This window comes from Nansenia antarctica (genome assembly GCF_963989245.1).
Source record: "Nansenia antarctica genome assembly, chromosome: 12".
NCBI lineage: Eukaryota > Metazoa > Chordata > Actinopteri > Argentiniformes > Microstomatidae > Nansenia > Nansenia antarctica.
In genome coordinates this window covers 22,831,908-22,845,908 of record NC_137682.1, presented here as the reverse complement: position 1 = coordinate 22,845,908, position 14,001 = coordinate 22,831,908, and the positions used below count along the sequence as shown (strand labels likewise).

At 43.3% G+C, this 14,001-nt stretch overlaps 1 pseudogene across 1 annotated transcript in view; it reads left to right on the top strand.

Annotated features, from left to right (window-relative positions):
- Positions 1-10,118, top strand: part of LOC308168667 (tRNA (carboxymethyluridine(34)-5-O)-methyltransferase alkbh8-like) — a 257,081-nt pseudogene extending 246,963 nt beyond the window's left edge. The window contains exons 6-12 of the transcript in view: positions 5,924-6,028; positions 7,591-7,661; positions 8,288-8,394; positions 8,490-8,644; positions 8,793-9,061; positions 9,210-9,352; positions 9,468-10,118. The product of the transcript in view is annotated as a tRNA (carboxymethyluridine(34)-5-O)-methyltransferase alkbh8-like (transcript). The remainder of the gene's footprint in view (positions 1-5,923; positions 6,029-7,590; positions 7,662-8,287; positions 8,395-8,489; positions 8,645-8,792; positions 9,062-9,209; positions 9,353-9,467) is intronic.
- The last annotated feature ends 3,883 nt before the right edge of the window (positions 10,119-14,001 follow it).

The window sequence follows — 14,001 nt, the reverse complement described above, 5'->3', positions numbered from 1 at the left end:
CTCTCCCACTGCAATTTGAGCATTGTTTGATGGAAAAGGGCTCTATAAATGCAATAAATTATTATTATTTTATCATTATAAATCATAAAAACCCAAAATTACCTCCTGATGTGAGCTTCAGAAGCTCAGCTTTCTGCTCAGCAGTAGTGGGAATGTAATTGTTGGACAAGCAGTGGTAGTGTTGCACCACTGCTTCTTGGTGCCTGCATGGTGCCCCTGTCTGTCCAGCTGGACAGGTGCACAGCTCAGACTCCATGTCCACCTCATACATTGCTGTCGACCCCTTGACCTTGAACAGCTTCACCTCAATCTGTCAGACATTAAGAAAGAGAAGATTCTGTTTAAACACTAACTCAGTGTTGAAAGTTTCTGTGAATCTAATAGTAGTAGTAGTAGTAGTAGTAGTAGTAGTAGTAGTAGTAGTAGTAGTAGTAGTAGTAGTAGTAGTAGTAGTAGTAGTAGTAGTAGTAGTAGTAGTAGTAGTAGTAGTAGTAGTAGTAGTAGTAGTAGTAGTAGTAGTAGTAGTAGTAGTAGTAGTAGTAGTAGTAGTAGTAGTAGTAGTAGTAGTAGTAGTAGTAGTAGTAGTAGTAGTAGTAGTAGTAGTAGTAGTAGTAGTAGTAGTAGTAGTAGTAGTAGTAGTAGTAGTAGTAGTAGTAGTAGTAGTAGTAGTAGTAGTAGTAGTAGTAGTAGTAGTAGTAGTAGTAGTAGTAGTAGTAGTAGTAGTAGTAGTAGTAGTAGTAGTAGTAGTAGTAGTAGTAGTAGTAGTAGTAGTAGTAGTAGTAGTAGTAGTAGTAGTAGTAGTAGTAGTAGTAGTAGTAGTAGTAGTAGTAGTAGTAGTAGTAGTAGTAGTAGTAGTAGTAGTAGTAGTAGTAGTAGTAGTAGTAGTAGTAGTAGTAGTAGTAGTAGTAGTAGTAGTAGTAGTAGTAGTAGTAGTAGTAGTAGTAGTAGTAGTAGTAGTAGTAGTAGTAGTAGTAGTAGTAGTAGTAGTAGTAGTAGTAGTAGTAGTAGTAGTAGTAGTAGTAGTAGTAGTAGTAGTAGTAGTAGTAGTAGTAGTAGTAGTAGTAGTAGTAGTAGTAGTAGTAGTAGTAGTAGTAGTAGTAGTAGTAGTAGTAGTAGTAGTAGTAGTAGTAGTAGTAGTAGTAGTAGTAGTAGTAGTAGTAGTAGTAGTAGTAGTAGTAGTAGTAGTAGTAGTAGTAGTAGTAGTAGTAGTAGTAGTAGTAGTAGTAGTAGTAGTAGTAGTAGTAGTAGTAGTAGTAGTAGTAGTAGTAGTAGTAGTAGTAGTAGTAGTAGTAGTAGTAGTAGTAGTAGTAGTAGTAGTAGTAGTAGTAGTAGTAGTAGTAGTAGTAGTAGTAGTAGTAGTAGTAGTAGTAGTAGTAGTAGTAGTAGTAGTAGTAGTAGTAGTAGTAGTAGTAGTAGTAGTAGTAGTAGTAGTAGTAGTAGTAGTAGTAGTAGTAGTATTTAAAACTGTTACCTGCTGAATGTCGCTGGCTTCAATGCTGCTGTCATGAGCCAAGAAGCGTGAACGCTGGAAAGCCTCTCTGTGGCCAAGGGCAACATCAGTGATGCGGGCTACATAGTATGTCTCCAGCCGGGAGGTGAGCATATCAAAGAGCTGCGGAGGGTTGAACGCTTTGGTCCTCAGCATGATCTTGTCTTTGAGGACACGCATCGCCGCCTCCACAAAGTTATTTGTGTTGTTCCCTCGAGTACGCAGCTCCACTCTGAAGCTCAGCGCCCAGTCTTCCCTCCTGTTGTACAGCCGCTCCAGGTAGACCAGGTATTTACGGTACCTGGAATGGATTACAAGACAAAAAGTGTATTACATTAACTATAGAGGTGCATCTCCTTCTGTATGTATGCAATGTTACAGGCATGAAATGTGTGAAATTACCATTTGTCAACTAAGTATCTTCACCATTGTAAAGCTAACTGTCTCTAAACTCCACACTAACCTGACAGCAACTGGATTTTCTGCGGCCTGCCTGTACAGCCTGTCTACCTCAGAGACCTCCCTGCTGTACAACATGTCCCTGATGAAGGCAAAGAGGGTTTTCCTGTCTCCCTTCTCCACATCACTCTCCTTACTCCACAGCCACCTCCAGGTAGCTTGGAGGAGGTGGAAGGAGCAGAGCAGCAGTGTAGCCTCAGGAAATGCCTGCTTTAGAGCTCCCCTCTCTGCACTGGAGTCATCTGTCAGGAACACGCCAGGTCCTGCCTGTCCTTTCCCTGCAAAGCCTTCCCTTCCAATGAGCCCTTTCAGCAGCTCCAGCCCCTCAAAGATTGTGCCTTTGTCCTCCGCTTGAGTGATGATGATCCCAAGGGGAAGGCCACCTGCACATGTGTGTGTGAGGAGGAGGAAGACCCGGCAGTTCTCTCTGTCCATGTTCCCAGAGGAGTCGATGAAGCAGAGCTCCCCACTGTGCTTGTGGGTGTGAAGGCGTTTCATCAGTGGGGAGCATATCGCGATGAGAAGAGCTCCAGCAGAGGAAGTGGTCATCCTGGCACACACTTCTCCACACTTGGTGTTGTACTCCACCACCTGTCGTTCCAGAGCTTCCAGCATATAAGGGCCTTGCTGTGCACCATACTCTCCCCTGCACACCTTTTGGAAGAGTCTGAACAAAATAATGTTAGCCAATAAAGTTATAATATGCATGCTGTATACCGTTTCAAACTATACATCCCACTCCACTGCTCATATGTGTTCAAATGTGTGACACATACACAACCATCATCAACATAGTATTATACAGTCTCAACCCCAATCATGTGAGGGGTCTTTTGACAATACATACATAATAACTACAATATGATCTTAAAAAAAAGGTGCACCTTTGGACAAACTGGAGGTCTGGGCAGATCTCTCTGTTCGCTGAGGCATGGACATATCTCACGCCATACTGCATTTGCAGGTCGTGCTTCAAGACACAAAGTGCTGATGTGGGAGAGTGGCCGATTTCAAAAAGCCTCGTCAGGCTCTCAATTGATGCCTTCCCCACATCTCTGTGCCCAAGGGCCTCGGCCACAAACAGGTTGTGGTTGTGGGTGTTCTTTACCCTGACTTCCAATGGGAAGTCAGGCATGTGTCTGTCCTTGCAGCTGTTGACAGAATCATATCAACATTATTTTAAGTTTGAGCCAGTGAATGAGGGAATCAGTGGATTGGTGAGGTAACAAGGAGGATGTGGATGAGTTGAAATACTTGGCGTCAACAATCCAAAGTAATGGAGAGCGTAAAATAGAGGTGAAGAAGATAGTGCAAGCTGGGTGGAGTGGGTGGAGAAGTGTCTTAAGAATGATTTGTGACAGAATGCTACCAGAATTCTACCACCAATAGTGAAAAGGAAAGTTTACACGTGGCGGCATTGTCTGACAAATAACTAAACAAGAGGCAGAGCTTGGTTTTGGACATGGCAGATAGGAGACAAGCTGGTAGGGGTAAGGATGCTGGAGATAGAGCTGAAGGAAAAGGCGGAGGCCTAAAAGAAGGTATATGGTGTGGTGAGGGTGGACCTGCAGATGGTTGGAGTGAGAGAAGCTGATACAGGACAGTTTAAAATGGAAAAAAATACTCTGCTAACGAGGATGTTAAGTTTAAGCCAAGGATGAATATAACAACATGATTATCAGCGTACAGTAGACCTGCATACATCTCTCAACTCACCGGCTAATCTGCCGCCTCCGCTTTATAGGCTGCTGGCACTGTTTCAGGGTGAGAGACATTGTGGCTGGACAGCCTGTGTTTTTAGATGAAGGTCTCGAATTGGCCGTCATAGACCTCACATCAACATGGTGCTGACACTTGTAGTCCACCTAAACAAAACATTATATTCACTATATAAACGTAAAGTGGAAGGAGTTGAGAACCTATGTGAATGCCATCCGCCTGATACGTGACTGTTTGGAGCAGGCACAAGACATTTTAACTGTTACCCTGAAAAGAACGCGCTTTGCCAGACATGGAATGGATTTTCGGACCCTCCATGTTACCCCGGAGTGTTTTGCTGCCTTCACCCACTCCCTTGCCTCGTCCTCTGTCCTGACCTGGACTCTAATTTGTGCCTCAAATGAAGCATGATCCCCTGGTGATGGCAGGGCCATGTATTTGCACACATGGTATGTGTGATCAGGGGGTAGCCAACTCTGCAGATGGAAGCCACAGAGGAAGAAAATACAATTAGTATGGACGGATATACATTGGGACTTTTACCTCATAACCTTATCCTACAATGATGACTTATTGCGATTCTCATCAGTTCCCTTCTTCCAGTTGCTAGGTTCATAAATAAACACTTTAGGGCTCAATCTGTCAATAACAAGCTAGTACTCAACAATAAGCAATCCGGTCTTCTCTGGTCATAACTGTCATCATATTTCATATTTACATGCTAACAGCAATGTAATTTGAAGGGCTTGACTTTGTAGCCTACATTATGTGTGAACACATTACTTTTTCCTTGTGATGAGTTCACTTGTCTGAAGGACAAGTAGGCTATACAGTACATGAAAAAGTCCTGCTAAACTTTAACGTTATACCTTCAATTGAGGATATTCCTCCACGTTTTCCCTGACATCTGAGCACACACTGACCTGCGTGCTACTGACAGTGACAGGGTTCACTGATGGTGGTCTGTAAATGACCAAGGAGAAGTGTTAGGTTCAAAACGAGAATGAAAGACCCAAATATGTACTTTTCATGAAAGACCCAAATATGTACTTTTCACAATGCACATGGAGTTCATATTTTAACTTTAGAAATGAGGATATTCCTCCACGTTTTCCCTGACATCTGAGCACACACTGACCTGCGTGCTACCAAAATGCTAACCAAAATCTGCGTGCTAACCAAAATCGCGAATGAAAGACCCAAATATGTACTTTTCACAATGCACATGGAGTTCATATTTTAACTTTAGAAATGAGGATATTCCTCCACGTTTTCCCTGACATCTGAGCACACACTGACCTGCGTGCTACCAAAATGCTAACCAAAATCTGCGTGCTAACCAAAATCGCGAATGAAAGACCCAAATATGTACTTTTCACAATGCACATGGAGTTCATATTTTAACTTTAGAAACGTTGATAAATGAAACCTACGCGGGCGCAGCATTGCGGCAGTCTTGCGTCGACATCTTGCAGCTAGGCATCTTGCAGCGAGGCATTGCATCTATCAGCGAGGGCAGCGCAGCGTCGAAAGAGGCGCGCAGCTTGGCGCGCGGAGCCCGCAGGCGCCTGCGCAGGCGCGCAGCCTGGGGGGCGGAGCCCGCAGGCCGCTGGGCGTGGCGGAGCCCGCTGGGGGCGTGGCGAAGCGCCCAACTTAGTTGGGAATCAAATACAGGCGCCCTGGTCACCTACAGGTAGGGCCAGATCATGGGACCTGTGGGATGTTTCTACCATTAACGTTACAGAAGGTATGCAGAGAGAGTACGTTGCTCTGGTCCTCATAGTCTATGCTGATCTTTGCATTGCCGAACTCCTTGTGTGCACTTTTCAGTAGCATGAATGGATCATCCGTTTCTCCTCTGTGGTCTTACCTCCAGGTCTGAGGACAGTTCTCAGAGGGCCCACGCCCAGTGTGCGACCAGTGTGCCACCCTGAGCTACATCAAAACAGGTAGGTTACCTTGTTTCATCCACTGCTGCAGAGGTAACTCAACCCGGTAACTCAACTGCTTGGTTGTGAGTCTTGTCTCTGTGTGTGTGTGTGTGTGTTTTTATTTTTTTATTTGTCTGTGTTTGTCCCCGCAGTAGGTAGTGAAACCACTGTGTTTTTTATTTATTTTATTTGTCTGTGTTTGTCCCCGCAGTAGGTAGTGAAACCACTTTTGGTTTCTCGTGCAATATTACTTTTCAATTGTCTGTTTTCTAATGGCATAGGACAACCCTGTCATGTTATTGAAATGTTGTCATGTTTCGTCCAGGTCTTCCCCAAGAGTGTGTACCTGTTCTGGAAAGGTGTGTCAGCGACAGACATGTGGACATCTTGCCAGACCAACTGACAGTCAACCAGTATCAGTCAGGACAAGGTAGGTTTGGCTTACGACAGGGTTCCCGTCCTGGTCTTAAAAAACCTTAAAGTCTAAAATCCAGCAATCCAATTTATAAGGCCTAAAAAGGTCTCAAATTCACCTTGAGGATGACAAAAAGCTATCATATGGTGACGCGAATAGGTCTAAAATTATATTCAAAGAGGTCTAAAAAGGTCTTAAATTTGACTTGTTGAAACTTGTAGGAACCCTGTTACTAGGTTTACAGTGAAACCAAGGCCCTGTTTGAATACTGGATGCCCTTGTCCCACACATCTCCATCACTGATCTGTATGTGAATGTATACATGAGTGTGAGCTTCCCATTCCACTGGTTTCACCAATCGAACCCTTTTATAAGGAGTCATAGGGTGTGTTCTCACTAGAACATTTGCTTCACTTGAAACAGAGTTTAGGATAAAATTCGCTTTGCTCTGCGTCGTTTGTAGCTGTGAAAACGTGCGAAGTCGCTCCCGCAGCAAACAACCAATGGATGCTCCGCTTGAAAAGGGTGGTTTCGCTCCGGTTAGAAACGACGCATTGAGGCAGTCCATAGGAAAACAACCGCGCATGCGTGTTGATCAGGATGAATGGGCAATTTCCTATTTTTCTGACCAATCAACTACCACGTCAGTTGCTTCGATTGCGTATGTTACTTCGTTTACATAAAGGGCTGAGAGAACGCAAATCAGAGAAATAATTTATGCAACAATGTTGCAAACTCATCCACTTGCTCCGGCTCAAGATTCGGACTTTCATGTGAGAACATGACCATATATACTGTATATAAGTCTACTAGTCCATGGTCATATGTTTATAAAAGTACACAGTTACATGTTAACTCCCCCCTGTCTATATACCCCCCTGTGAATAGGCTATATAGTGTATAGAAGTATAGTAAAGTTCACATAATAGATACATTCTCAGATGTCTACCGATCACTTATCCCCCTATTTTTGTTTATACCCCGCCCTACTTATGTCTATTTATGTCTCATTATTGTTTTTTTAATTATCTTAGGACTGTGTTTGTTTGTTTCGTTGTACCTTTCGTTGTACCTGTATTGTTACAATGACAATAAAGATAATTCATTTATTAATTAATTCATTCATTCATTCATTTAGATCTGTTATTGCCTCATGAAAGGTGCCTTATTAAACAGAGACGGTCTGTAGGGCAACTCAACTTGTGAGCCTTGAGACTTCTGGTCAAACTTATGAAAAAGGGGCTAAGAAAACATCATAAAACAACAGGAAACGTCTTTAAAGACTTTAACGTTCTTTAGAACCTCATCTTTAAAACCTCATCAAGTACAGGCCTCAGTCATCTAATATCACCATTTATATTTTGGGTGCGTTTGTGCTACAAATAAACTGTCCTTGGCTTGCCTTGTGTCCCAAAGCAGATCCTGTTGCTGAGAGATTGATAATCTACCTGTGGAATCCCACTATTCAACAGTTTCCACAGAGATTGTTAATAGGCCTTTCATCTGTGATACTGCTGTGCTTCAAAAACACGTTTATTTACGTTTCTAAGCTGTGTTTCTGTGGTTCTTGTTGTTAGGTATCCCTCCTCATGTTGACACTCGCTCTGCCTTTGCGGATACCATCCTCTCCCTGAGCCTGGGAGCCAAGGTAGATATGAAGAGTGTGTGTGTGTGTGTGTGTGTGTGTGTGTTCGTTTGTGTATGTTCGTTTGTGTGTGTGTTCTGACGTGTATACGTGTGCATACATCACATACATCTTGCTGTAAATAATGATCTTACTGTACACTATGTGTGCGCTTATATACATGATCTTGAAGGGCAGGGTGATTCATTCATCTTTATAATCGGCTTTAATACGTTTTCTATGGTTGGGCGGCCGCGGTAATACTGTAATATTGCGGTATATGAAAAAAACAACGGTGTCCGTTTCAATACAGTCATACATTTTTTTAAATAACACGTTATCCCCTTGGTTGGTGCTTCATTATACAGTCAGACAAACATACTCCCAACCATAGCAACTAGGGAGTTTTTCAGGGCCAAAAAGTGAAAGGTTTTTGACTGGTGAGGTCTTGAGATTCAAATCCAATTTAATATACAACTCTTCATATTTCTTAAAATATTCAGCTTTCTGTAAGTCAAAAACTTAAAAAACCCGGAATGTCGAGTTAGGGCTATGAATGGAAACAGCAGAAGACCTACAGTGCAGAACACATACAGTTTCTTCAGGAACTTCCTTTGATATGACTTTTACTTTACATAATGTCACTGCAGACGGTGATGGAGTTCCGTCACCCCGATGGGCCCTTAGTTGCCGTGGTGTTGCCAGGGCGGAGTCTACTGGTGATGAAGGGAGAGAGCAGATACCTATGGACCCATGGGTGAGAATGAAAGGGAATGAGGGAGGGTAGAGAGAGAGAGGACAGAGGAGAGACAGAAAGAGAGTCAAAGAGGTTTTTTCTCTCTGTGTCACTAGTATAACTCCCAGGAAGTTTGATGTGGTCCCAGCTGACCACCCAGAGTCCCCTGCTGCAGTATCCTCTGATAACCATAGCAACCTGACCCTGAGCCGGAGGGGCACTAGGACCTCTCTCACCTTCCGCAAAGTCCGCCGAACACCGTGCGACTGTGGTGAGCTTCTTTGTTGGGTTTGCCGATTTTGAACAAGTGCGTTCATGTCTCCATTGCTTAGCACACCAGACGACTGTTTACATTTTTGACTTGACAAACGGGCTTTGGATGAACCTGTGTGAAGCTGGGCCTGTCTGTCTCCCTGCAGCCTTCCCATCTTCTTGTGACAGCCAGTGTCCCTCCGGCCCCTCCCCCTCCCCCCCCTCCCTACCCAGCAGCGAGGGTGACGCGGCCCGCTTGGAGGCAGAGTTCGTGCACAGCGTGTACGAAACCATCGCCTGTCACTTCAGCAGCACGCGCCACTCCCCCTGGCCACAAGTATGTCACTTCCTGTCCTCGCTCCGACCAGGAAGTGTTCTCGCTGACGTGGGCTGCGGGAACGGGAAGTACCTCGGGGTCAACCCAGAGCTGTTTGCGGTGAGTGCATGTTGAACATGTTGAGGGTAGATGCAAAGTAAAAAAATGGGTAAATGCTACTTAATTTCGATCTGTTAGATCTGTTTTCTATGTCTCGTCTTTAGACGGGCTGTGTTAGGATTCCATTGAGTGTGTCTGTCCCCTGTAGGTGGGTTGTGACCGCAGCAGTGCCTTGGTGCAGATCTGCTCAGAGGCTTCCAGGCATTTGTGTCTGACGCTCTCAATGTTCCACCCAAAGAGACCTGCGATGCCTGCATCTCTATAGCTGTCATTCACCACCTCTCTACAAAGGTATACACACACACACACACACATACACACACACACACACACACACACACACATACACACACACACACAGTTTGGTTGCTGTTGTTTTATGATTTCCTTTGTGTGGTGTGTGTAGGAGCGGCGGTTGGCTGCGGTGGAGGAGTTGGTGAGGCTGTTGAAGCCTGGAGGAAGGGCGCTGATCTACGTGTGGGCCCTGGAACAGAAACACAACGACCAGACGTCTAAATACCTCAGAGAGCCCACAGCACACAGGCCCGGAGGCAGCTCTACAGGCCCCTGCAACCAGGAGAGAGAGTGTCCTACAGGCAACGGCAAAGACTACGACCAGGGGCAGGTCGGGAGTAAGAACCCCCCGGACAACAACTTGGACTGCAACCAGGTCCCCCCTGAGAAAGAGAGTCGGCCCAAGCTTAGGGTCCACACCAACCGCACGGCCTTCGACTCCCAAGACCTCTTGGTCCCCTGGCATCTTAAGGGGGGAGGGGGGGAGTGGGCAGGAGGAGAGACAGGACATGGTAACCAGGGGAAGGGAGTAGGCAAACAGGGTGGTCGAGGAGGCTCAAAAAAGACATCAGACCTCCCCACTGCTAATGTTCATGGCTCAGCTCCCAGCCCAGGTCCTGTATTTCATCGCTATTACCATGTCTTCCAGCAGGGGGAGCTAGAGGAGCTGTGTGACAGGGTTAGAGGAGTGAGTGTGCAGAGTAGCTACCATGACCAAGGGAACTGGTGTGTTATACTGGAGAAGACTCCTGGAGACAGATAAACACACACACACACACAATCAAGATTTTAGTAAATGGGTTTATTAACAGAGAGTATGCTATTGTTCATTTTCGGATGAATAAAGTTGTATTGAATTGAGGGAGATTTTGTTTTTTTTGCCTCATCAGATAAGACAATTATGCAAGACAATTATGAGACCCAATGAAGCGATTTAACATCGCTGATTATTGTAAATAATCATGAAAAATGGGAAAAACTAAATGACCTTCAAATGAATGGGGATTCATTAAGTGCCTAGTCTGATTTCATTCATTCAAACGTTGTTGTTTAATCAAGTCTTAGAAGTGGCCGTAGGCTGTTGAATGCAACACCTCTCAATGTGGATTACCATTGTTATAATATATTAATATTAATATTCATTTGTAATATATATTACATTAACAACAAAGAGTCCCCATTAATCCCAAAATCAAAGTTTGTCAGGTGTTTTTAGACCTCTTGACTCTCTGTATTCCTCCACATATCCTTGCTCTACTATGCCCTATTCTTCTCCAGTGTCTGTTATAAAGTGTGGTCTTTATGTTTCCTAATCATCCCCTGTATCAGTATTCAGGGCTGCATTTGTCCTGCCCAGGATTGTGGCTTTCTGGAGACCACCTAACATTAAAAGATAACTTCTAAACTAGACTATACAAGATAACTTTTAACAGACGTGGTCAAGACAGAATGGATCTCCGGATAATGGTTTCTTGATTGCGGCTGGGGTGAGGCTATTATTCACTGTGATAATTGAAGAACAGCTCCTGGTAAATGTGGATGTGGCTTGGTCCACCGAGACCGGTGGGCCAGCCTGTTAGCGGAGCAGGCTGAGACTGGACTCGACTGTGCTCTGTGGTTTTATCTGTGTATCGATTATTGTCCTGCAACTGTTGTGTCTGGCAGCAGATAAGCACTTGACATTTTGAGAAAATTAAAGATGGAATTTATGTCTGCGTCCAGAGCAGGGTTTCCGTTAGAAAAATTTGCCGTCGGACATCGTGTCCGGGAAGAATTCGATTTACCGGACAAACGTGATATATTCCGGTCATCATATTAAAATATAATTATTTTATTTTTTTGCAAAATCATATTTTTTTTTTCTCCAAATCTAATATAGCTGTTTGTCGCGGTGATTACTGTTGTGTAGCGGCCTATATATGCCATTTAATGTCTATTTCTCATCCGATACGATTAGATGCGAGCTATATAATATATAATAATATAACATGATTTGACGGATGCGCGCTATGCCATGCGTCAAATCCAGCGCTGAACGGGTCCAGCGCTGAACGGGCGCCTCACTGGGAACTGAACAGACAGCATCGATCAATGAACGGACTCCACATTACGTTAACTGAAGTTTGTTAAATTGTTTGGGATTAATGTGAGTTTTCTATTTTCTCTTTCCAGTTTTACCCTTTTTTTTTAAATCAATAAAACAACGTCATTTCTATAAGTCTCGCTGGTTGGGAAGGCATTTCGTTTAGCTCGGGAGTATGACAATGGGAAGAACACAACTGTATAACTGAATGACAACACATGTATGAGTAATGAGTAAAACAATGTCACTTTTATAGTATGTTGTTTAACTTGCCGTTCGGTCGCCATGGCTCTAGTGTGTGTAGCAGCTTCAGCTAGCTGGCTAGAAACTTCTAGGGGTGCGTTCGTAAACACGCTCTGAGAGCGCCGGAGCGCACGCTGGCTTCGATGTCACAGAGCGACCGAGTCGTTCGATTGGACGAGAGGCGTTCCGCGAGTGCTGATCGGATTTCCAGAGCGTGTTTACGAACGCACCCATAGATGGGAAATCAAGAAACCGTATTACTATGGTGGACGGGTTGGCAGGGTTGCCAGATAGGCATGGGTTACCGCCGAATGGGCTACTGTGTTTAAGCGGTAATAGACTGGTTAAGCTGTAATCCCATCTGGCATCAATCCCATGTGGCACCTGTGCGCTGTTTCGCGTAGGCCAGCCTACACATTAGGAGTCATCATCATGCCGGTGTCAAATCATATCATAATAAAAGAAATACATAGCCTATATATTCGTCTTTTTTTAAAATAGAAGGAATCAGAATGTGAACTTTAGCGAATTGTATTCAAAGGGAATTATTTTCACCGGACAATATGTCCGACGACTTTTCAATATGTCGGACTTCAACAAAATTTACCGGACAAAGACCGGTAATTCCCGGTTAACGGAAACCCAGGTCCAGAGTATTGATCTAGCTTTCTATCTAATAAATCCCTTTCCATTAGTGCCTCAACGTTCCTGATTGATTATGATATGCTCATCTTAATTTAGCCATGCTGGTTCTGTACTGGAGGTGTCCACATAACCCTACTATCATATCATATTATCTAATGTTCGATCTGTTGCTGATAATAATAATAATAATAATAATAATAATAACTTCATTTGTATAGCGCTTTTCCTGCAAACGTTGCAGCTCAAAGTGCTTTAATCATTATATAATCTTAATTTTTTATTTTTATTTTTACTTAAATGCAATATTAAAAGGATGGGTTTTTAGTCTTGACTTGAACATATTTGCTGAAGTTGATCACATGCCACTATCACTCAATATCACCACATGATCTACATAGCATCTTCGATATTACACTGATTACTAGGAACAACAACATTGTATTCATTTATTCATTTTTATTTAAAAATAACAACTTCTCCACAGTGCTGGGCTTCAGGCCGTTTCTTTGTTGTTGTTGTTGTTGTTGTTGTTGTTGTTGTTGTTGTTGTTGTTGATGATTTCACCTGCGTTTACCAGTCCCTTTTCTGTTTCGAGTCTCGCGCCAAATCTGAGCCACTTCCCGAATCGGTCACGTGGTACGGCCGGCAGGTTACCATATACGTCATCAACACACGACTCTTACCATATACGTCATCAACACATGCCTCGATACGCGCATCACAAACATGTGCCTCGGTTACTCGACACGGAAGGACACATCACTAAAAATCTGGGATGCGAGCTGCCGCTAAACCCAAAAGAACAAGAAGAGCCAGAACGGTTAGAATAGTTACATCTCTGTATTTGGTTTCCTTTACTGCATATGAAAACATCTCAACAGTCAACAAGGAGAACGGGAGACTCTGAGTGTCGGAGGTCAGTAGTCCTTTGTCTCAGCTCGCTGCCTCACTGTCTAACATGTTACTACTGACCTCTTCTGTCTGCAGAGATAGGCTATTCTGTCACTATACAATGTTGTTTTAACACTATATCATGTTGTTATATATAGAACACTATAGAATGTTGGCGGAACTTGTTATCAGTTTATGTCCGTGTCGCCTGGTCTGGACGAGCACACGGAGGTACTGATGGCGCTTCTCCACTATGGAAGGCCATCAACGCAAATAACGTCTAGAAATCCCGTGTCCACACGTAGCGCCATTGTAGTAGATTTTGGCACACATAAACCGTATAAGGGTCATTGACGGATAAGACTTTTGAATGGGCCAATTTTAAAATACTAACAATAACAATATATTTGGCCATTATTCAAACATTTGGAATGTAGTGTACACATGCATTTATGCAAAAAACCCAAATTAAGAGATTTTAGTGTTTTTAAAGTTGAATTAATAGGACACGCCCTTAAAAAAAGTCATTTGGGGCGACCATAATTTATCTAAAAATTAATATATTTCCTTAACATTACTAATATTTTAACAAGTATCAGTAATTAAATAAACTGTTTAAGAAAGACAGGCTTGTGTGCCCTTTCATTTTTTGTAAACCATGACTTCACAAGCTTATTCTATAATGGCAGTGTCTCCCTCGTAATGCAGTTACAATACCCATTTTTGTTCTAAAACCCATAAAACTGATTTAAAATGTGTACAGATAATATCCACTTAAGCATAG